Raw genomic sequence first — 21,413 nt, forward strand, 5'->3', positions numbered from 1 at the left:
GAATTTGTGAAACTGAAACAATGCGAAAATAATGCTATTATAAGTTAATAATACTAACACATACACTGGTAAATATGTTAGCATTTTAGCTAATACTGACAATGCTAGGTTGATTACATTACGATAATACGCACAAATATGCATGAAAACACTCCTACAGACATCACACACGGGACGGTTTAAGTATGAATAGTTTTAGTTATATTGTAAAATTTACAATCAATCAATCAATCAATTATTTATATAGCCCTAAATCACAAGTGTCTCAAAGGGCGGTGCAAGCCACAACGACATCCTCGGTACAGAGCCCACATACAGGCAAGGAAAACTCACCCCAGTGGGACGTCAATGTGAATGACTATGAGAAACCTTGGAGAGGACCGCATATGTGGGTAAACCCCCCCCCCCCCCCCCCACCCCCACCCCCACCTCTAGGGGAGACCGAAAGCAATGGATGTCGAGTGGGTCTGACATAATATTGTGAAAGTCCAGTCCACAGCGGATCCAACACATCAGCGAAAGTCCAGTCCATAGTGGGGCCAGCAGGAACCATCCCGAGCGGAGACGGGTCAGCAGCGTAGAGATGTCCCCATCCGATGCACAGGCTAGCGGTCCACCCCGGGTCCCGACTCTAGACAACCAGCACTTCATCCGTGACCACCGGACCTGTGCAACCCCCCCTCCATAAGGGAGAGGGGAGCAGAGGAGAAAAGAAAAGAAAAGAAACGGCAGATCAACTGGTCTAAAAAGGGAGTCTATTTAAAGGCTAGAGTATACAAATTAGTTTTAAGATGGGACTTAAATGCTTCTACTGAAGTAGCATCTCTAACTTTTACCGGGAGGGCATTCCATAGTATTGGAGCCCGAATAGAAAACGCTCTATAGCCCGCAGACTTTTTTTGGGCTCTGGGAATCACTAATAAGCCGGAGTTCTTTGAACGCAGATTTCTTGCCGGGACATATGGTACAATACAATCGGCAAGATAGGATGGAGCTAGACCGTGTAGTATTTTATACGTAAGTAGTAAAACCTTGAAGTCGCATCTTAGGTGCACAGGAAGCCAGTGCAAGTGAGCCAGTATAGGCGTAATATGATCAAACTTTCTTGTTCTTGTCAAAAGTCTAGCAGCCGCATTTTGTACCATCTGTAATCTTTTAATGCTAGACATAGGGAGGCCCGAAAATAATACGTTACAGTAATCGAGACGAGATGTAACGAACGCATGGATAACGATCTCAGCGTCGCTTGTGGACAAAATGGAACGAATTTTAGCGATATTACGGGGATGAAAGAAGGCCGTTTTAGTAACACTCTTAATGTGTGACTCAAACGAGAGAGTTGGGTCGAAGATAATACCCAGATTCTTTACCGAGTCGGCTTGTGTAATTGTTTGGTTGTCAAATGTTAAGGTGGTATTAAATAGTAGTCGGTGTTGAACAGGACCGATAATCAGCATTTCCGTTTTCTTAGCGTTGAGTTGCAAAAAGTTAGTGGACATCCATTGTTTAATTTAATTAAGACACGCCTCCAGCTGACTACAATCCGGCGTGTTGGTCAGCTTTAGGGGCATGTAGAGTTGGGTGTCATCAGCATAACAGTGAAAGCTAACACCGTATTTGCGTATGATGTCACCTAGCGGCAGCATGTAAATACTAAAGAGTGCAGGGCCAAGAACCGAACCCTGGGGAACTCCGCACGTTACCTTAACATAGTCCGAGGTCACATTGTTATGGGAGACACACTGCATCCTGTCAGTAAGATAAGAGTTAAACCAAGACAAGACTAAGTCTGACATCCCAATACGTGTTTTGATACGCTCTAATAAAATATTATGATCAACAGTATCGAAAGCGGCGCTAAGATCAAGAAGCAGCAACATAGATGACGCATCAGAATCCATCGTTAGCAATAGATCATTAGTCATTTTTGCGAGGGCTGTCTCCGTAGAGTGATTTGCCCTGAAACCGGATTGAAAAGGTTCACAGAGATTGTTAGACGCTAAGTGTTCATTTAGCTGCTGTGCAACAATTTTTTCTAGGATTTTCTAGATAAACGGAAGGTGGGACCGGTAGTTTACCGGTAGTTTACCAAGAGATCAGGATCGAGGTTAGGTCTTTTGAGTAGAGGATGAATAACCGCTTTTTTGAATGCTAGGGGAACAGTGCCAGAGGAAAGTGATACGTTTATAATATTTAACACTGATGGACCTAATAATACAAAAAGCTCCTTGATAAGTTTCCCAGGAAGTGGGTCAAGTAAACATGTTGTTTGTTTTGTCCCATTTACACATTTGAACAATTCCTCCAATGTTATTTCATCAAAGCGAGAGAAACTATTTTGGAGGGCAGTGTCCATCGTATATACAGTCGTATCTGTGTTAATAGAACGCAGTTGTAGCTGAGATGCATTGTCTTTAATCTCTTTTCTAATGACTTCAATTTTCTTATTAAAGAAATTCATAAAGTCATCTGCTGAGTGGGTGGAGCTACTGGGAGGAGTCCCTTGTTGGGTTAGCGATGCTACTGTACTAAACAAAAATTTAGGATCATTTTTATTGAGGTGGATGAGATTTGAGTAATATTTAGCTTTAGCTGAAGTAAGCATGCGTTTATAAGTTATTAAACTATCACTCCATGCTTGATGGAAAACCTCAAGTTTAGTCGCACGCCATTTGCGTTCCAGCTTTCTACATGATCATTTCTGGGCTTTAGTTTCTTCTGTAAACCATGGGGTACGCCTTTTAGGGGCCCTTTTTAGCTTTAGCGGTGCTACACTATCAATGGTGTCGCGCAGGGCGTCGTTAAAGTTGTTAGTGAGGTTATCAATAGAGCCCACATAATTTGGGAATGGTGCCATTACCGAAGGCAGTAGGTCAGCAAGAGTCATCGTTGTGGCAGCATTAATGTTGCGGCTGCTATAGTAGTTATTATTATTAGTTTGTTGACAATGAGTCAGAACTTCGAATTTTATAAGGTAATGATCGGACATTACTTTAGTGTACGGGAGTATCGTAACTTTAGAGGTGGTGACACCCCTGACAAGCACTAGATATATCGTATTACCGTTGCGATGCGTGGGTTCATTTATTATTTGTGTAAGACCACAGCTATCAATTATAGTCTGGAGCGCCACGCACAGAGGGTCCGATGGGGTATTCATATGGATATTAAAGTCCCCCATTATGATTATATTGTCGGCGTGCGTCACTAGATCAGCAACAAACTCTGAGAATTCACTAATAAAGTCCGAATAGGGCCCAGGGGGGCGGTAGATAACAGCCAGCTGGAGAGGCAGCGGTGTGACAAACCTCATAGTGAGCACCTCAAGCGAGTTATATTTATTATTTAGGTTACGTGTAAGATTAAAGTTTTCATTGTATATTAGTGCGACACCCCTTCCCCTTTTAAGAGGACGGGCAACATGTGCATTCGTATAGTTAGGAGGAGATGCCTCATTTAGCGCAAAAAAATCGTCTGGTTTGAGCCAGGTCTCGGCGAGACCAACGACGTCAAGTTTGTTGTCTCTAATGACCTCATTAACTAATAACGTTTTGGAAGATAATGATCTTATGTTTAAAAAGCCCATATTATAGGTAGTGGGCTGTTTTGAGGATTGTTTGTTGAAATTATCCGAAGTAGCAATATTAATAATGTTGCGTTTGATATGCGTAGTGCACTTTAAATAGTTTCGACCATATCTAGGAATTTATACGACGGGAATTTCAGATTGTTTGCTTGGTGCTGCGATAAACTGAACGCATCATAGTTAGCCACCTCAGTAGATTGCATGTCTGCCTCTGACACAGTCACAAAAGAAAAAACATGTGAGTTGTGTTCTATTCTAAGAGAATTGCTATGTGTGCAGGGATTATCCAGCCTGGCGCCGGCTAGTTCTAGTTTAAATGACTTCTTACCCGGACACTCCACGCTTCTTTGAGGATTAGCCTTTCGCTTTGTTGTTAGCCCCACTCTGCATCCCCGCTTCTGCTTCCGCTCACACCGCTTACGTCTCCTCCATTGACGGTCCCCGCTAGTACTTGACTCCGCTGATTCAAAGGCCGCTCGATGTAGCCCGCGAAGTATTCCCATGCTAGCGAGGAGGTCCACCGTACATGCATCTTTCAGTCTATAACGGCCCGATCTATCCACATCCAGAATTGTCTGTCGGTCGTATGTGATCACAGAGTGTCCACACTTTGAGCCAGCCATGAAATTGACAGAATTGACGGGTATTTTTGCCAAATCGCTCTACACTCCCAAGAGCGTCTGCAAGCCGCTGCCTTCAGGGCGCCGCCATCTTGTCTTATCTTATCTCTTGTCTACAAAGGTTGCTTGGACTGATGTATGATGACTCCGTACAAGTAGAAACGCTATGGACAGATAGTAGATGGAACAGCACTTTTAAATCCAGTTTAAAGCTCTAAAAATAATGATTTGCATTTTGGCGGTTAGCTATAAAAATCACATAAATTAGCCGCACCGTTTATAAGCCGAAGGTTTCACAACTTAGTAAAAAAAAAAAACGGAATTTACGATAATTGTTTTTAAGAATAACATTTAAAGTTTTAATGTAACATTTAAAACAGAGCTAATTATGATAATTGTGCCGCCCACTTATTTTCCTGTAACATTTGAGTATCATATGCGATACAATCACATTTCCAAGACATTAGATGACAGTACTGTTTTGGCTATTTATGGTGTGTTGTCCAACTGGGAAGTAGCTCTTTCCATGAAGCTGAATGTGTTATGTTGCGCCCTACAAAGTGTTTGTACTGCAAGCATTGTGCTTATTACACACCGGCTGTTTGATTGTAACTTTAATCTTAGTTGTGGTTTTCATTACCAAATTTGGAGGTGTTGAAATTGCCATGCAAAATTGTTCTTGCTAATAGTAGCCTGTCTATGGTGAATCCAATTTAAATTAGCATCAGGCTAGCGCATTTTCGAAGAGCGAAGCCTTACTTTATGTTTCCTACCCAGTGTTGGGTTAGTTACTGAAAACCAGTAACTAGTTACAGTTACTAGTTACTTTATTTCAAAAGTAAGTCAGTTACTAACTCAGTTACTTACACCAAAAAGTAATGTGTTACTGTGAAAAGTAACTATTTAGTTATTTTTTGAAAAAAATGTTAAGGCTCCCATTAATGCCCTTTTAGCCTTCATTTCAGTACTGTTATTGCACTGGAGAATAATACAATCTGTTGATCAACTTGACATGCATTTGCATCACTGAACTGTGCTAAGCAATGTGCTCTACATACAACACACAAAGACAAAGATATGTTTCAAAGGGCCAAAACAAATTGACAAAACTATTTTAAATAGCTGCAACATAACATACATAAGTAACAAACCACATAATAACAAGATGTCACAACATAGCTGTAAACCTGGCTTCACCCAAGAAAGGCACACATGACTGATTATATGTCATGTCACTATATACAGCACACATACTGCTATACACACGCCTAACCAGGCCTTTTTTTCTCTCAAGGAATTGTGAAATAAAATCATGTCTTCATGAGATCAACACTGTACGGAAGCCCAGAACACTCTACGCATTTCCCCAGTTTTAGTTTAGAGAAAAGGAAAGATTGGCCTGGCCCACTAGGATCCCTCTTTATGTTTGTGAACTGTATAGTCTATACATTTAGAGTGATGTGATAATCAAACACTCTAGAAGTCTAGAATGAAAGAGTATATAAGAGAATTGACAGTGTGTGTACCTTCAGTGATGAATGATGAGCAGAGGGAGAGTTTGGAGTGTCTTCTTTAGCTCGCTTTCCATGTTTATGTACTCACTGTCCACTGTCAGCTGCCTGAAAGCGGGTGACTCCACTGTAGAAATAGCCTGCATGTCTTCTAGCACACACGCTGCAATGGCTCTATCAATGTTGTCCTGGCTAGCAGTCCCTCCGTTAAAATCCAGCCGCTGTGTGTCTCTCTTTACTAGCTTTGTCGAAGCATGTTGCTTTTGCAGCTGTTTCAGCAGACTTGAATTGCTGTTTTGGGCAGTAGATGGCATCTTTGATCCAAGACACAACTTATATTTAACTAAAATGTTATTTTCTTTGTGCTCAACAAAAGAAAAGTAGTGAGAATGTTTCCATGTTAAGAAACTCGGCTTTGGCTCCGCCCTATCTTGTTAGTAAACACAGACACGCCCCCGCTCCCCACACACACACACCCACAAAGAGTGCGTGGAAAGTGCTCGTCCTTCTGAATGTTCCTGTGTCACAAGGAAGAGTCCTTGTGACACAGGAACATTCAGAAGGACGACACCTCAGCAATAAAACACACTCAGATCTTCTCAGTTTCTAGCCGATACTATATAAAAAAATAACGCAGTAACGCATCATGTAGTAACGGTAACTGAGTTACTGAATATAAAAAAATAACGCGTTAGACTACTAGTTACCGCCGAAAATAACGGGATTTACAGTAACCAGTTAGTTCCAACACTGTGCCTACCAAGCTTTATTTACTGCTCGACGGATTGTTTACGTGAGCCCGTGTTTAGTCTGCACCCAAATGTAACAAAGGTATTGAAATATTTAATAAGCTAATAAAACATTTGATTTTATGTGAAATGAAACCCGGTATTACATACGGAATTTGGTCAGTGCCTATAAATGTACCGATTTGGTACCTATCCCTAATTGTAGCAAAAAACTGTATTATTTTTTTGAATTTTTCTTGTCATTCACAACCCTTATGTGAGACATGAACACATATGTTCCCTTTTCCATGCATTCTAAATAGTACAAAACTGCTATTAAGAGGTGGCTTAAAAATGCAGGTAACGGGAATATGACCTAGTTTGCCTATGAAAGCCCTTAAAAACCTCCAACAAGGTTTTATATTCAGTACATACTGTAAGTATTTATGTCATGTAGTAACGGGCACATTCATGGTAACGTAATATTTACAGTATTTTGGTCGAATCAAGCAACACTGTGACTTCTTTCGCTACTTCCGTCAACAACAACAACAGAGAGAGCACTTTCCATGTTTGGCAGACTTGTTGAGCGTTTTGGAGCGTTAGCATGTAGCGCTACTGCTGAACGTGGTGAATAAGAACTCAAAACAGGATGATGGGATGGTTGTATCTTTCAGCACTTAATGTCAGAGTAATCCTCACTCCTTGGATAAAAATGATGCCGCGCGATGTTGCTTTGACTTTGTTGTACCAACTTCTCAGCTTCTTCTACTATACATGCTATATAACCTAGCATTGAAAGCAACGCTATTAGCAGTTCAAGCTATTTAGTAGTTAGTAGCTGGTGGTCGGAGGAGCAGTGTGAGCAAGGTGATGTGTCACTGCGCCAGAAAAGTAGTTCCTCTGTGTTAGCACCTACAAGAACAATGTCGCTACAGCGTGTTTAATATTCGGGCTTTATGTTGCTGTTTTGTAACGTAAAGTTGTTGTGTTGTGGTTTAAAGTTGTTGTGTTGTAGCTTTATGTTGTTTTGTTGTGGTGTAAAGTTGTTGTGTTGTAGCTTTATGTTTTGTTGTGGTGTAAAGTCATCGTGTTGTGGCTTTATGATGTTGTTTTGTAGCATAAAGTTGTTGTGTTGTTGCTTAATGTTGTTGTTTTGTAGCATAAAGTTGTTGTGTCGTGCTTTATGTTGTTGTGGTGTAAATTTGTTGTGATGGGGCTTTAGTGTTGTGTTGTGGCTTTATGTTGTTGTGTTGTGGTGTACATTTGCTGTGGTGGGGCTTTGGTGTTGTGTTGTGGCTTTATGTTGTTGTTTTGTAGTGTAAAGTTGTTGTGTTGTTGCTTAACGTACTTGTGTTTTGGTCCAAAATTGTTGTGGTGTAAAGTTGTTGTGTTGTGGCTTTTTGTTGTTGTTTTGTAGCGTTACTTTTTTGTGTTGTGGCTATATGTGGTTGTGTTGTGGTGTAAAGTTGTGTTGTGGCTTTATGTTGTTGTTTTGTACCTAAAATTTTTTGTGATGTGGCTTAAAGTTCTTGTGTTTTGGCCCAAAATTGTTGTGTTGTGATGTATAGTTGTTGTGTTGTGGCTTTATGTTGTTGTGTTGTGGTGTAAAGTTGTGTTGTGGCTTTATGTTGTGGTTTTGTAGCGTAAAGTTGTTGTGTTGTAGCTTTATGTTGTTGTGTTGTGGTGTAAAGTACAAATGCCGTTTCCATATGAGTTGGGAAATTGTGTTAGATGTAAATATAAACGGAATACAATGATTTGCAAATCCTTTTCAACCCATATTCAATTGAATGCACTACAAAGACAAGATATTTGATGTTCAAACTCATAAACTTAATTTTTTGCAAATAATAATTAACTTAGAATTTCATAGCTGCAACACGTGCCAAAGTAGTTGGGAAAGGGCATGTTCACCACTGTGTTACATGGCCTTTCCTTTTAACAACACTCAGTAAACGCTTGGGAACTGAGGAGACACATTTTTTAAGCTTCTCAGGTGGAATTATTTCCCATTCTTGCTTGATGTACAGCTTAAGTTGTTCAACAGTCCGGGGGTCTCCGTGGTGGTATTTTAGGCTTCATAATGTGCCACACATTTTCAAGGGGAGACAGGTCTGGACTACAGGCAGGCCAGTCTAGTACCCGCACTCTTTTACTATGAAGCCACTTTGATGTAACACGTGGCTTGGCATTGTCTTGCTGAAATAAGCAGGGGCGTCCATGGTAACGTTGCTTGGATAGCAACATATGTTGCTCCAAAACCTGTATGTACCTTTCAGCATTAATGGTGCCGTCACAGATGTCTTGGGCACTAATACACCCCCATACCATCACAGATGCTGGCTTTTCAACTTTGCGCCTATAACAATCCGGATGGTTCTTTTCCTCTTTGGTCCAGAGGACACGACGTCCACATTTTCCAAAAACAATTTGAAATGTGGACTCGTCAGACCACAGAACACTTTTCTACTTTGTATCAGTCCATCTTAGATGAGCTCAGGCCCAGCAAAGCCGACGGCATTTCTTTACACACTGATGTCGCTTGTCGATGCAGTACAGCCTGAGGGATCGAAGGTCACGGGCTTAGCTGCTTACGTGCAGTGATTTCTCCAGATTCTCTGAACCCTTTTATTATATTACGGACCGTAGATGGTGAAATCCCTAAATTCCTTGCAATAGCTGGTTGAGAAAGGGTTTTTCTTAAACTGTTCAACAATTTGCTCACGCATTTGTTGACAAAGTGGTGACCCTCGCTCCATCCTTGTTTGTGAATGACTGAGCATTTCATGGAATCTACTTTTATACCCAATCATGGCACCCACCTGTTCCCAATTTGCCTGTTCACCTGTGGGATGTTCTAAATAAGTGTTTGATGAGCATTCCTCAACTTTATCAGTATTTATTGCCACCTTTCCCAACTTCTTTGTCACGTGTTGCTGGCATCAAATTCTAAAGTTAATGATTATTTGCAAAAAAAAAAAATGTTTATCAGTTTGAACATCAAATATGTTGTCTTTGTAACATATTCAACTGAATATGGGTTGAAGATGATTTGCAAATCATTGTATTCCGTTTATATTTACATCTAACACAATTTCTTAACTCATATGGAAACGGGGTTTGTAATTGTGATGGGGCTTTGTTGTTGTGTTGTGGCTTTATGTTGTTTTGTTGTGGTGTAAAGTTGTGTTGTGGCTTTATGTTGTAGTTTTGTAGCGTAAAGATGTTGTGTTGTGGCTTTATGTTGTTTTGTTGTGGTGTAAAGTTATCGTGTGGCGCCTTATGTTGTTTTGTAGCGTAAAGTTGTTGTGTTTTGCTTAATGTTGTTGTGTTGTGGTGTAAATTTGTTTTGGTGGGGCTTTGGTGTTGAGTTGTGGCTTTATGTTGTTGTGTTGTGGTGTAAATTTGTTGTAGTGGGGCTTTGGTGTTGTGTTGTTGCTTTATGTTGTTGTGTTGTGGTGTAAATTTGTTGTGGTGGGGTTTTGGTGTTGTGTTGTTGTTTTGTAGCGTAAAGTTGTTGTGTTGTTGCTTAAAGTACTTGTGTTTTGGCCCAAAATTGTTGTGTGTTGTGGTGTAAAGTTGTTGTGTTTTGGTGTAAAGTTGTGTTGTGGCTTTTTGTTGTTCTTTTGTAGTGTTACGTTTTTGTGTTGTGGCTATATGTGGTTGTGTTGTGGTGTAAAGTTGTGTTGTGGCTTTATGTTGTTGTTTTGTAGCTAAAATTGGTTGTGATGTGGCTTAAAGTTCTTGTGTTTTGGCCCAAAATTGTTGTGTGTTGTCATGTATAGTTGTTGTGTTGTGGCTTAATGTTGTTTTGTTGTGGTGTAAAGTAATTGTGATGGGGCTTTGTTGTTGTGTTGCGGCATAAATGTGTTGTGTTTTGGCCTAAAGTTTTTGTGTTGGGGCTTTATGTTGTTGTGTTGTGTTATGGTGTAAAGATGTCTTGTGGCTTCATGTTGTGTTTTGGCCCAAAAATGTTGTGTTCTGGTGTAAAGTTGTTGTGTTGTGGCATTTGCGTTTGTTGTGATACCCGATGGTTTAATATTAAAAATGTCATCACAATGCTGTCAGAATGTAATTGTTTTGTCAGTTCCTCCTACAAATGATAATGTGATCAAAGTGTGTAGTGTTCAGTGTTGTGTGTGCATTAGGAATGCATTGTGTAACTGTTCTGCCAGCATTATAGTGGAGCATACGGTGTATTTTGGGTAGGCATGGTTCCTGCATGATGATATTTCACTGTCAGAATAACACTGTGTGCTGTACAAACCTCTCTGGAATAGCAAGAACTGCATGTTCTGTAAATAAAGCCCACAAATATTCACACCTGGCAACATACAGTGGACTTAGACTTAGACTTAAACACACTTTAATGATCCACAAGGGAAATTGTTCCACACAATAGCTGAGTTACAAAGGATGGAAAGGATAATGCACATAAGGGCACAAAAAGAGGGCGAAAACAAAAGGTAAAAAGTTGACCAAAGATGTACCATAATATATAACAATGTAGAATATAACATGTAATATATACATATTATATATATATACAATGTATAGAATATATAACAAATGACAATTGTAATTTACAAGTATACAGTACATATGTAACAGCTGCAGCACAAAAAAAAAAAAAAAGCAGCATAAAAATATGAGAATAAATAAAATAAACGTAAATACAACATAAAAAATACATCATAGACAAAGAAAGGTTTCATCTATTGCTGTATGGTGAGTGATTATACAGCTGGATGGAGACAAACGCCTCCAAATGCGTGCCAATAGTTTGGTCGGCTTTCAGTTTGTCTATCTGGTTTAAGGGCATTCTGCTGGTGCTGCTCCCCCAGCACACCACTGCAAAGTGCAGGGCACTGGCCACCACAGACTGGTAAAAGTACACCGCCAACGTGACATTGTATTGGTGGCCATGGGTCTTTAAGTGGAAATTGCACACGAAGTTGTTAAAATAAATTGTATTTGTTGCATTTATAATCGATTCTGATTCCTCGGGTGACGATTCGATTCAGAATCGATTCGAGATTCAAACCGATTTTTTGCAATGTATTATTTGGTGTAATATTTATAATGAAACTCTTTCAAAACAGGTTACAGGTTAGAAAATCTTCTTCTGGTTGCCTGGAATCCCTTTTTAAAAATAAATTCTTGTAAAGAAATATATACATACATACATACATAAATATACGCATATATTAGGGCTGTTGAGTTATTATTTTAAATCAGATTAATCACACTCTTGAGCTGTGATTAATCATGATTAATCACAGCTCAAGAGTGTGATTAGTCTGATTTATTACTCACTTGCATATTTAAAATTTGCGAAAGAAAATACACCAATATTTGGACAGTCAAAATGTAAAATAGCTAAACCTAAAGCCAATGGCCACATAACAGCCCAATCCAGATCCCTCAAAAAATACTCCAATGACAATTTCAATTTAAAATTAGATGAGTGGGACTGGTCCCCTGTGCTCGCGAGCAACCTGGTCGATGTCGCTTGGGATCGCTTCAAAACGGCGTTCCTAAAGATACTAAATGACATGGCTCCCGTGAAAACAGTCAGGATCAAAGCCCGCTCGGAACCATGGATGAATCCGGACCTATTAGCTGCCATAAAAGACAGAGACAGGAAATACTCTGAATACCAAAAATGTAAAACAGAAGTAGATAAACAACCCAATAATATCAACCTCAAATTACTCCTTTCAACTCTCAAAAAGCAATGCAATAAATTAAGAAATAAGTCAACCAACCTGACTAAATCCTTAAAAAAAAAATTACATCAACGACAAAATAGAGGAAAACACGAATAAGCCACGTGAGCTCTGGAAAATTCTCAACAACCAGCTTCCTGGTTGCAGCCAGAAACTTAAAACAAGACTCACCAACATCAGCATCAAGGAGGGTGACTCCCTCATTACAGACAAAATGGAGGTAGCTAGCAGACTTAACGCCTTTTTCACCAGCATAGCTGCAACTCTTGTCAACAAGCTGTCCCACCACTCTGGTCGCTTTGGTGTAGAACACATTAAAGCCTTCTACAGAAAGCTAGGAGTATCCAACAATGATTTCAAATTAGAAATGGTCACAGCTGATGAGGTGTTTAAAAAATTGAGCGCGCTCCACCCTAACAAGGCCACCGGCCTTGATAATATTCCCTCCAGATTCCTCAGGGACTCTGCCTCCATCATTGCCCCGATCATCACGCACATAATAAACCTATCAATTACACAAGGCCAAGTACCAAAAGATTTTAAGATAGCAAGAGTAACTCCCCTCTTTAAAAAAGGAAGCAAATTGGAACCTGGCAACTACCGACCTGTTTCTATTCTCAGCTCCATTTCGAAAGTAATGGAGAAAATAGTTTATGAACAGGTCGATAGTTACCTTGCCACTAATAAACTCATGTACAAATTCCAATCCGGCTTCAGAACTAACCACTCCACTGACACATGCCTTCTCTATCTGACCGACCACATCAAACATGAGGTGGACGCGGGCAAATACTGCGGCATGGTCATGCTGGACCTTCAGAAGGCCTTTGACACCGTTAACCACGCTATACTGTTGGATAAGCTCAGAGCAATCGGATTTAACAAAACCTCTTGGAGCTGGATGCAGTCTTACTTGGAGGGGAGGGAGCAGGTGGTAGAGGTGAACGGCACCGTGTCCCCCCCCCTCTCGGTGAGCTGTGGAGTCCCCCAAGGCAGTATATTGGGACCTTTACTGTTCCTAATATACATAAACGACATGTCATCGGCATGTGACTGTGAATTGTTTTTGTTTGCGGATGACTCTGCCCTGCTGGTATCCGGCAAGGACAAGTCACAGGTGGAGAAAATCCTCAGTGCTGAGCTCTGTAGAACCTGCACCTGGCTCGCTGACAACAAGCTATCCATCCACTTGGGTAAAACAGAATCCATCCTATTTGGGTCCCACATCAAACTTAAGAGAGTCAATGACTTCACCATAAAAGTAGGTGACAGTGTCATCACCAGGAAAGATGAGGTCACCTACCTAGGTTCCATTCTAGAGGCCAACCTTTCCTGTGATAAAATGGCAACCAAGGTAATCAAAAAGGTTAACCAACGAACGAGATTTCTCTACAGAATTTCCTCTCTGGTCAACAAAAGCACCTTGAGGATTCTGGCGGGAACTCTCGTTCAACCCTTTTTCGATTACGCATGCACCTCCTGGTACCCTAGCACCTCCAAAACCCTCAAATCTAAACTCCAAACATCTCAGAACAAGCTAGTCAGGTTACTTCTAGACCTCCACCCCAGATCCCACCTCACTCCTACCCACTTCTCTAAAGTGGGCTGGCTCAAGGTGGAGGACAGAGTTAAACAACTTGCACTGAGCCTAGTCTATAAAATCCGCTACACCTCCCTGATACCGAAGTACATGTCAAACTACTTCCTTAACGTAAATGACCGCCATAACCACAACACCAGGGGGTGCTCCACTAACCACGTTAAACCCAGATTCCGAACTAACAAAGGTCTTAACTCATTCTCTTTCTATGCCACATCAATGTGGAATGCGCTCCCAACAGGTATAAAAGAAAGGGCATCTCTATCCTCCTTCAAAACCGCTATAAAAGTTCACCTCCAGGCAGCTACAACCCTAAACTAACACCCTCCCCGGATTGCTAATAATCAAATGTAAACAATCAAATGCAGATTCTTTTTCTTATGCCTTCTGATCTCTCTCTCTCTCTCTCTCTCTCTCTCTCTCTCTATGTCCACTACTTGATGTCCATATCCCCACCCCCCCACCCCACCCCCCCTCCACACTCCTGATTGTAAATAATGTAAATAATTCAATGTGATTATCTTGTGTGATGACTGTATTATGATGATAGTATATATGATAGTATATATCTGTATCACGAATCAATTTAAGTGGACCCCGACTTAAACAAGTTGAAAAACTTATTCGGGTGTTACCATTTAGTGGTCAATTGTACGGAATATGTACTTCACTGTGCAACCTACTAATAAAAGTCTCAATCAATCAATCAATCAATCAATCAATCCAGGCACGTCTTTTACATTTTACTTAACTGCAAGTCATTAACTTGCCTAAAACTTGTGGCCAAACAGCTCAATTTTTGTTTAATCTTACATCACATGGACAAAGATAAGACCTTCTGGAGGAAAGTTCTGTGGTCAGATGAAACAAAAATTGAGCTGTTTGGCCACAATACGCAGCAATATGTTTGGAGGAGAAAAGGTGAGGCCTTTAATCCCAGGAACACCATTCCTACCGTCAAGCATGGTGGTGGTAGTATTATGCTCTGGTCCTGTTTTGCTGCCAATGGAACTGGTGCTTTACAGAGAGTAAATGGGACAATGAAAAAGGAGGATTACCTCCAAATTCTTCAGGACAACCTAAAATCATCAGCCCGGAGGTTGGGTCTTGGGCGCAGTTGGGTGTTCCAACAGGACAATGACCCCAAACACACACAAAAGTGGTAAAGGAATGGCTAAATCAGGTTAGAAATAACGTTTTGGAATGGCCTTCCCAAAGTTCGGAACATGTGGACAATGCTGAAGAAACAAGTCCATGTCAGAAAACCAACATATTTAGCTGAACTGCACCAATTTTGTCAAGAGGAGTGGTCAAAAATTCAACCAGAAACTTGCCAAGGGACATGTAACCAAATATTAACATTGCTGTATGTATACTTTTGACCCAGCAGATTTGGTCACATTTTCAGTAGACCCATAATAAATTCATAAAATAACCAAACTTCATGAATGTTTTTTGTGACCAACAAGTATGTGCTCCAATCACTCTATCACACAAAAATAAGATTCGTAAAAATTATTGGAAACTCAAGACAGCCATGACATTATGTTCTTTACAAGTGTATGGAAACTTTTGATCACAACTGTATATCTATGTATATGTATATATGTATGTGAAAATGTATGTATGTATATATATATATACTGTATATATATATATATGTATACATTTTTACATGTATATATATACATACATGCATGCATACATATGTATGTATGTAGCCTATGTATGTATATATATATATATATATATATATATATATATATATATATATATATATATATATATGTATATATATATATATATATATATATATATATATATATATATACAGTATATGTATGTATGTATATATACATATTTATATATACATACACACATTTATATAATCTATATAGATATATCTATATCTATATATAGATATATCTATATATATTGTATGTGTATATATATATATATATATATATATATATATATATATATATATATATATATATACAGTATATATATATATATACATACATATATATATATATATATATATATATATATATATATATATATATATATATATATATATATATATATATATATATATATATATATATATATATATATATATATATGTATGTGTATATATATGTATGTATGTGTATGTACACTACCGTTCAAAAGTTTGGGGTCACCCAAACAATTTTGTGGAATAGCCTTTATTTCTAAGAACAAGAATAGACTGTCGAGTTTCAGATGAAAGTTCTCTTTTTTTGGCCATTTTGAGCGTTTAATTGACCCCACAAATGTGATGCTCCAGAAACTCAATCTGCTCAAAGGAAGGTCCGTTTTGTAGCTTCTGTAACGAGCTAAACTGTTTTCAGATGTGTGAACATGATTGCACAAGGGTTTTCTAATCATCAATTAGCCTTCTGAGCCAATGAGCAAACACATTGTACCATTAGAACACTGGAGTGATAGTTGCTGGAAATGGGCCTCTACACACCTATGTAGATACTGCACCAAAAACCAGACATTTGCAGCTAGATTAGTCATTTACCACATTAGCAATGTATAGAGTGTATTTAAAATAGTTTAAAAAGTTATCTTCATTGAAAAGTACAGTGCTTTTCCTTCAAAAATAAGGACATTTCAATGTGACCCCAAACTTTTGAACGGTAGTGTATATATATACAGTATATATATATGTATGTATATATATATATATATCTATATATATATATATATATATATATCTATATATATATATATATATATATATATATATATATATATATATATATATATATATATATATATATATATATATATATATAGATATATATATATATATATATATATATATATATACATACATATATATATACAGTGTATATATTAAGTTAAAGTGCCAATGATTGTCACACACACACTAGGTGTGGCGAAATTATTCTCTGCATTTGCCCCATCACCCTTGATCACCCCCTGGGAGGTGAGGGGAGCAGTGGGCTGCAGGGGTGGCCGCGCCACGCCCGGTAATAATTTTTGGTGATTTAACCGCCATTTCCAACCCTTGATGCTGAGTGCCAAGCAGGGAGGTAATGGCTCCCATTTTTATAGTCTTTGGTATGACTCGGCCGGTGTTTTTATGGAACACGACCGACACCATGGGTTGCTGCTCAGATGCACTTTACTGATAATACACAATACAATTGTTGTCAATAACTTTCTGCCATCGTCAAGCCCCTCTTCCATTATCGTAGACAAAAGGGAAGTTGGAAGGCGTGTCCAACGCATATAAAAAGACATGTGTCACATTAATTATTGCAGTAGGAGGGACAACGAGACAATGGTTCCACATTGACAAAACATCGAACAATATTCAGGTATTTACATGTATCTTACACATTTTATGTAATTATAATAATAATAAAACATTATAAAATACATTATTTACAAGACACAATACACGCCACTGAGGTTCATGTCTGGTGAGGCACAGACTTCATCACAGTCAGATTTACAAACATATGAACCCTAAAGAGTATCTTATTCACCATTTGATTGGCAGCAGTTAATGGGTTGTGTTTAAAAGCTCATACCAGCATTCTTCCCTGCTTGGCACTCAGCATCAAGGGTTGGAATTGGGGGTTAAATCACCAAAAATTATTCCCAGGCACGGCGCCGCTGCTGCCCACTGCTCCCCTCACCTCCCAGGGGGTGAACAAGGGGATGGGTCAAATGCAGAGGACACATTTCACCACACCTAGTGTGTGTGTGACAATCATTGGTACTTTACTTTAACTTTACACTTACAAACTGTAGCATGCACACAAAAAAGCCCATTTAATTAAAAAAAACGTTATTATGGTCTTACCTTTACTTATAAGTGCGGGAGCAGTGGTGTTCGTGTTGGAGGAGTTGTGAATGAATGAAATATGAAATCCGCGCTGCCGTCTGCAGGTGTACCTAATGTTGTGTCCCTGTTCACGGCTCCTCCGGCGCGCCGCGCGAGCATTGTTGTTTTTGCACTTTTTGGCTTTTTGTTAAATGACTTTTTTTGGGTGGATTCGGTCTTGCACGTGGAGGGTTTGGGTGTGGGCTTTGGTTGGTGTGGCGCTCCCGTCGGGCGGTGCATTCTGCGGCGGAGATGCTTGGCACCAGGAGGCGGGGTTATGAGACGAGCCTCCAGTTTTATGATCGCTCAGCACAAGAAATACGTTACACACATACAGTTGTTGACAAAATACATTGGACATTATATACCTCAGCTAACTAAACTATGGAAATGTATAATATAATTCATATAGCAATACAGTCTCACTGCACAGCAGGCCAGCAGTTAGCTGAGTCATTGTGCACAATCCATGTTGAGGCACAACGCAGTGACGTGCCTCAACTGGCTGCTGATCACCGCACCGTCTCTTCTCAGTATTTGAATGGCAAATGTGAAAATAAAAATAAAAATAATCTAAAACTGGTGAAGTTAAATGGAAAATAACTTTAGTATAATCACTGGATACATATAACAATTTAATTATTTTTTTTTCTTTTTACTTTTTTTTTTCTTTCCATGATGGCAAGTGAGACCGTGCCTCCCCTGCCTCTAGTGACGGCACGCCACTGATATATATATATATATATATATATATATATATATATATATATATATATATATATATATATATATATATATATATATATATATATATATATATATATATGTGTATGTATATATATATATATATATATATATATATATATATATATATATATATATATATATATATATATATATATATATATATATATATATGTGTATGTATATATATATATATATATATATATATATATATATATATATATATATATATATATATATATATATATATATATATACACATATATATATATATATATATATATATACATATACATACACATATATATATACATATACACATATTATATATATATATATATATATATATATATATATATATATATATATATATATATATATATATATATATATATATATATATATATATATATATATATATATATATATATATATATATATATATATATATATATATATATATTCTGTATATGTATATAGATATTTTTTAATTGTATTTACATTTTTTATTTGTTTTTATTGATTTTTTAAATGTTTTAATCAATTTAGAATCGGGATGAATAAGAATTGCCATTCTAACGTGAATCGATTTTTTTTGTAAAATCCTGGAATAAAAAAACAAAACTATTTTGTTTATATTTTAATGACGGTTCCCCTAGCGGCAGGTGCAAGCATTGCATATTCTAAAGTCACGTGTACAGCATCTGTTAATGCATATTGTCTTTCTCCCTCCCAGCAAGGACATTTAGTTAAATATTAATGTTTGGTGTGTGCATCCTACACGTATAACACATATAAATAATACAATGTCTTATAAAATAACACGACTTTTTCATCCGCCAAGTGACAACACTGTGCATCCTGTTCATTTGACTTTCTCTCCTGAAGGAGAAGCCAGTGCCACTAAAAGGTGTGTTATTAAAACCACTCCTACTGTATACAATTAAACACTTTTATGGGCCTGCGGAGGACAATCATACAGTGATGGAGTAGCAAGTTCTAATTAGATGGTTTTTTTCCAGAGAATGTCCGAATGATTCAGCCTTCTGTGTGACGTGCTCGCCTACCTGAAATAGCACAAAGAATGTTCTTTAGCTTGACACGTTCAAACTTGAGGGGGAAAAAACTCACATCCAAGCCCACCAACTTGATAACGTCTCCAATATTATTATTATTATTGATCCATATTCCGAAGTGGTGATATCACGCTATCCTTGCCCGTTTTTGTATGTTTGGGACCCCCAAAAAGGGTTGACAATTTATCAGAGATTGACTGATACTGTATGTGTCTTTTATGGCCGATACCGATTAGTAGTAGTCACGGAGGAGTATAGCGCTGCTAATCGCTGACAACTAATGCGCTAATTGCTAGATGGAAACTTGTGCCTTATTCACCAGCTGACAACTAGCCTTAGAATCACTAACCAGCAACAACTGACAACGAGTGGGCGTGTGGCGAGCTGACAACTACCGCGCTAATTGCTAGCTGGCAACAAGTCCACTCATTGCTAGTTGGAAACTTGTGCCTTATTCACCAGCTGACAACTAGCGTCCAAATCGCTAACTGACAACGAGGGCGGTAATCGCTAACTTATAACGAGAGCGTGTGTGGCTAACTGACAACTACTGCGCTAATTGCTAGCAGGAATCTAGTGCGCTTATTGCTAGCTGGAAACTTGTTCCTTATTCACCAGCTGACAGCTATTGTCCTAATCGCTAACTGTCAACAAGTACGCTAAACTCTAAATTATAACGAGAGCGTGTGTGGCTAGCTGACAACTACTGCGCTAATTGCTAGCTGGAATCTAGTGCGCTCATTGCTAGCTGGAAACGTATGCCTTATTCACCAGCTGACAACTAGCCTTAGAATCGCTAACAGGCAACAAGTGCGCTAATCGCTAACTGGCAACGAGTGTGCGTGTGGCGAGCTGACAACTACTGCGCTAATTGCTAGCTGGCAACTAGTCCACTCATTGCTAGTTGGAAACTTGTGCCTTATTCACCAGCTGACAACTAGCGTCCAAATCACTAACTGGCAACCAGTGCGGTAATCGCTAACTTATAACGAGAGTGTGTGTGGCTAGCTTACAACTACTGCTCTAATTGTTAGCTGGCATCTGGTGCGTTCATTGCTAGCTGGAAACTTTGTGCCTTATTCACCAACTGACATCTAACGTCCTAATCGCTAACTGTCAACAAGTGCGCTAATCTCTAAATTATAACGAGAGCGTGTGTAGCTAGCTGAGAACTGCCGGGCTAATTGCTAGCTGGCAACTAGTCCGCTCATTGCTAGCTGGAAACATGTGCCTTATTCACCAGCTGACAGCTAGCATCCTAATCGCTAACTGGCAACATGTGCGCGTGTGGCTAGCTGACAACGACCGCACTAATTGCTAGCTGGCATCTGGTGCGCTCATTGCTAGTTGGAAGCTTGTGCCTAATTCACCAGCTGACAACTACCCTCCGAATCGCTAATCGGCAACAAGTGCACTAAACGCTAACTGGCAACGAGTGCGCGTGTGGCTAGCTGACAACTACCGTGCTAATTGCTAACTGTCAACTAGTCCGCTCATTGCTAGCTGGAAACGTGTTCCTTATTCACCAGCTGATAACTAGCGTCCAAATTGCTAACTGGCAACAAGTATGCTAATCGCTAGCTGGCAACTAGTCCGCTTATTGCTAGATGGAAACTTGTGCCTTATTCACCAGCTTAAAACTAGCCTCCTAATCGCTAACTGGCAACAAGTGTGCGCTAATCGCTAACTGGCAACATGTGCGTGTGTGGCTTGCTGACAATTACTGCACTAATTGTTAGCTGGCATCTGGTGCCTTCATTGCTAGCTGGAAACATGTGCCTTATTCACCAGCTGACAACTTGCGTCCTAATTGCTAACATGCAACAAGTGTGCTAATCGCTAACTGGCAAAGAGTGCGCGTGTGGGTAGCTAACAACTACCGCACTAATTTATAGCTGTCAACTAGTCCGCTCATTGCTAGTTGGAA

The sequence above is a fragment of the Entelurus aequoreus genome, linkage group LG06, assembly GCF_033978785.1.
Source record: "Entelurus aequoreus isolate RoL-2023_Sb linkage group LG06, RoL_Eaeq_v1.1, whole genome shotgun sequence".
In the NCBI taxonomy this organism is placed as follows: domain Eukaryota; kingdom Metazoa; phylum Chordata; class Actinopteri; order Syngnathiformes; family Syngnathidae; genus Entelurus; species Entelurus aequoreus.